Below are 4625 nucleotides of genomic sequence, written 5' to 3'. Positions count from 1 at the left end.
TGGTTGTCGGAGTGGAGGGGAACCGAGACATCGAACGGCGCAAAGACTTGCCCGATGAGCGAGCGTAGCCACAAGGCCTCCTTGGAGGCGTGCGTCAGGGCGACGTACTCCGACTCGGTCGTCGAGAGCGAAATTAGTTCTTGGCGCTTCGAGCTCCACGAAACGGCCCCGCCGTCGATGAGAAAGGCGTAGCCTGAGATCGCCTTGCGGTCCTCATGCATCGAGCCGTCAGCGTCCGTGTAGCCGACGAGGTCGAGGGTGGTCACACCGTACGTGAGCTTCAAGTGCTTCGTGCCCGAGAGGTACCGAAAGACGCGGCGAACGGCCTCCCAGTGAGCGCGCCCGGGGTTATCAGAGAAGCGCGAGAGGATGCCGACAGCGTACGTGATGTCCGGACGTGTCCCCAGAGACGCGTACATAAGCGAACCGACCGCCTCGCGGTACGGCACGTCCCGCATCGCAGCAATGTCGGCGGTGGTGCTCGGGGACTGGGCGGCGCTGAGCGTGGCGTGTGGATCCATCGGCGTCGAGACAGGCTTCGCGTCCTCGAGCCCGAAGCGGCGGATGATGGACTCGATGTAGGACGTCTGCGAGAGCGAAAGACGGCGGCTCGTATGGTCACGAGCGACCGAGAAGCCGAGGATCCAATGGATTTCGCCCTCGTCGGAGATCTCAAAGACTTCACAAAGTTTCGACTTGACCTCAGCGATGAGAGCGGTGCTCGACGCGACCACGGTGAGGTCATCGACGTGGACTACAATGACGATGAGGTCAGTGCCCGCAACACGGAAGAACACGGCCTGGTCGACGTCGCACTGCGACATCGAAAGCTTCGCTTGCAGCACACGAAGGAGCTTCTTGTGCCAGTGCCGCGCGCTCTGTCGTAAGCCGTACAGCGGTCGAAGAAGGCGTAGGGCGAGTGTCTTGTCCTTTGTGAGCTGCGTGCCAGGTGGCGTCGCCATCCAGATGACTTCGTTCTCTTCAAATTCACCGTTGAGATAGGCGCTTTTGACGTCGAGCTGGTGGACTTCAAAGTCATGGCGAGCAGCGAAGGCGAGTGCAGTGCGAATCGAAGCGGTCTTCGCAACGGGTGCGTAGGTGTCGAAGAAGTCGATGCCAGGTATCTGCGAGAATCCGCGAGCAACCAGGCGTGCACGGTACCTGTAGACGTTGCCCGAGGCGTCCTTCTTCGCATGGAACACCCACCGACAGCTGACAATGTTAGCGTCGGGCGGCGGCTTCTCGAGACGCCAAGTACCATGCGCTTCGAGCGCGTCCATCTCCTCTCGCATCGCCTCCTCCCAACGCGGCCACTCGGGCCGCCGCTTCGCCTCCTCGAGCGAGCGGGGGTCGAGTCCTTCGACGTCCGCCGACGTCCGCCATCTGTACAGCCATTGCGAAGCCATCGATCTCCTCAACGAGCTCGGGCACGAGCGGCTCGTTCGGAGCGTTGTCTTGCACGACCACGCCCCTCGGGAGCTTCTTGTCGACGCTCTGACCGGCCAAGATGGCCTTGACCTTCGCAGACGGGTTGCGTACACGCGTCGGGCGAGACGGCGCAGGCACGGGTGCGGGTACGGGCGCAGGAGGTGGCGGCAGTGGATCAGCAGGCTGCATGGGCACGTCGGAGGTGTCAGTGTCTGCGTCCGAGTTGACGGGCTCGTCTGCGGCAGGTTCAGACGGCGTAGTCGACTTGACTTCACGCCCATCCTCCCCCTCAAGCTCGGCAGCATCGTCGAACTCGAAGACGGGCAGGTCAGGCTTGGTGAAGCGCACGTTACGCTCCACCGAAATCCGCTGCTCCGGCCAGTAGATCCGGTGGCCCTTGCTTTGGGCGTCGTCGCGTCGAAGCCGACCCAGCGTCCCGCCTTGGCTCGGTCACCAACCTTGCCATCAGCGGTGTCGTGAACCCAGACCTTCGCACCCCACTCGGGGACGTTGCTGAGGTTCGGAGGGGAGCCGGTCGCCGCTTCGAACGGAGTGCGGCCCTTGAGCGCCTTTGTTGCGGTGCGGTTCTTCAACCAGACAGCGTGCATGAGAGCTTCGCCCCAGAGAAAACGCGGAAGGCCCGACGAGATCAGCATTGCGCGGACCTTCTCCATGAGGGTGCGGTTGAGACGCTCGGAGACGCCAGCTTCTTCGTGCGTGTCGTGCACGGAGAGCTTGTACTCAATACCGTGCTGCTCGAGGTGCGTCTTGAATTTGTCGCTGAGATACTCGCCGCCTCGATCCGTGTTGAGGAAGCGAATGCTGACGCCGTGATGCTTGTCCAGCCACGCTTCAAACGCACAGAAAGACTCGAAAGTTTCGCTTTTCTGGCGCAGGAGATAGGCGGTTGTAAAGCGAGTGTAGTCGTCGGTGAAGCTGACATAGTACCGGCGACCTCCCAGTGTCAAGACTCGAGCAGGGCCCCAGAGGTCCGAGTGAATCTCTTCGCCGAGCTCAGTGGCACGTCCGCCTTGATGCTCGGTAGGCACAGGCTTGCGCGTGGACTTCGCGCGGATGCATGCTTCGCACTCGGTGTCTTCGCCCGGCTCGGGCGGCAGCAGTTCGACCCCAGTGATGAAGCGGCGAGAGATGAGCTCCCGAATCGTGCGAATGGCGACATGGCCGAAACGACGATGGGCTTGCATTGGCGTGAGCTTGTCGACTTTGGCAGTAGCGGCGTGAGCTGCGGGGGCGTCATTCTCCCGCACAACGAGGTACAGCCCTCGAGTCTTCGGGATGCGCCCGACAGTCGATCCATTTGCGTCCGAAATGGTGCACTGGCTGTCGGCGAAGGTCGCGGCATAGCCCGCATCATCGATACGGCCAACTGAGACGAGGTTGAAACCGAGAGCAGGGGTGTAGAGGACGTCCTGCAGGCGAATACGGGTGTCCTCGGACGGCGCATTCGGGACAGGTATCACCATGCTCCCGATGCCCGTGGCGTGGAATTGTTGCTGGTTTGCGGCATTGAGCGACTGCGCAGGAGTCTCCGTGAACGTCTCGAAGTGTTCACGGAACGGAGACATGTGGTGTGTCGCCCCAGAGTCGTAGAGGTCCACAGGTCGGTCGGCCGCAGCAGAAGCGGCGTCGGGCGTGTGCGCAGCAGCGCTCAGCGTAGCAGGGTCGTCACCCTCGCTCTGTCGCCCGAACACAGTGTTGACCCAGTCGACTACATTCTTCATGCGCTCCGGATACGGCAGATGTTCCAGTGCGGGGGCGTCCTCTTCATCCTCCGAGCTAGACTCGAGGTCGTCGTAGCGTGGCGGGCGGCTAGACAAAACGACGGACGCAGATGCAGTGACAGTCTGGAGTGAGGGCATGCCGTCAGCCGAAGACTCTGTGAGCTCCGTATAGGCGGACCCTCCAGCGGCAGACCAGGCGTCGTCGTCCGAGTCCGAAGACTCGCTGTCTGTCTCGACTTGCGGCTGCAAGTAGACGGATGGGATCGCAGGCCAGGCACCATCGACGTGCCCGATCTCTTCAATGCGCGCAGTCGTCGCAACATTGGCGGCACCGGCGGCAGGGGCCGGCGCAGGCTTGGGCGCGGCGTTCGGGGTGCGTGAGTTGTCCCAGCGCTGCGTCTCCTTCCCCTTGCCCTTGTCAGTCTTCGGGCTCGGGCAGTCCGCCTCCTTGTGTCCTTTACCGCCGCACGTCCAGCAGACGCCGACGGGCTTGCGTGGACCACGGCCGTTGTTCTTGCCGCCTTTCGGCTTCTCAGTCGAGACGACGCTGGCTGCGATACCGGTGTCCTTGCCCTTGCCCTTCCCCTTGCGATCGAGCTCGCGGCGGTCCCACTCCTCCAACACAATGTCCATCATCATCTCCGGGTCGATGATGGCCTTGTCAACGTCGTCGTCGTCGTCGTCTGTAGACGCCTTTGACGTGATCGCATTGAAGTGTTGATGAAGCTTCATCTGGGCGGAGATTTGCGAGATGAACGAGGAGAGGTCGGCGGGGAGGAAGTTGATGACGACTGAAGCGTACTCGGTGTCGGGGACCTTGATCTCGAAGGTGAGGAGGTTCTCGTACGCAAGGCGAAGTTGGTCGAACTCGGTGTGAAGGTCGACGCCCGGCGTGTACTTCATGTTCAAGAAATCACGACGGAGATTCGAGCAGGCGAGAAGTGACTTGCTCGAGAACTCGGCCACGATCGCAGCCCAGATCTTGGCTACGGTGCCTTTGCGCTTGTGCTTCGCATACGTGACCGGCGCGATCTTGAGCATGAGAAGATACAAAGCGAGGTTCTCCTTCTTTTCCCAGGCCGCAACGGCAGCTTCGTCGACAACGGGAGGCTTCGCTTCATCCTCCGTGGGTGCAACGGGCGGCGCCGCGGGCGTAGCAGGCGCAGCACCTGTAGCAGGCGCAGCAGGCGGGGCAGGTGTGGGCTGTGGAGCGGGCGCAGCGGGCGCAGGAGGTTCGACAGGCGTGGGACGGGTCGACTTGCCGGTGAAGTGGTCCCAGACCTCCTTCTGGCGAGCGGCAACCGTGAACTGTTGTTCGAAGACAATCCAGTTCTTTCCCTTCGAGTCCAGCTTCTCGACGCCGTTGATGAAGTCGCCGAGAGATGGGGAAGACGAGGCAGACATGATGATAAGCAGAGAGAGAGCGGGTAGGGAGATGAGAGCGATCGGGTTCTG

At 62.0% G+C, this 4625-nt stretch overlaps 1 protein-coding gene across 1 annotated transcript in view; it reads left to right on the top strand.

Moving 5' to 3' along the window:
• The window catches only part of TRAVEDRAFT_133357 (uncharacterized protein), a gene marked incomplete at both ends in the record, with an annotated part of 9555 nt that overhangs the window by 2819 nt on the left and 2111 nt on the right, over positions 1 to 4625 (top strand). The window lies entirely within an intron of this gene.

This window comes from Trametes versicolor (genome assembly GCF_000271585.1).
Source record: "Trametes versicolor FP-101664 SS1 unplaced genomic scaffold TRAVEscaffold_12, whole genome shotgun sequence".
Taxonomy (NCBI): domain Eukaryota; kingdom Fungi; phylum Basidiomycota; class Agaricomycetes; order Polyporales; family Polyporaceae; genus Trametes; species Trametes versicolor.
The sequence above is the reverse complement of the archived record's forward strand: the minus strand, read 5'-3'. Positions and strand labels throughout refer to the sequence as shown.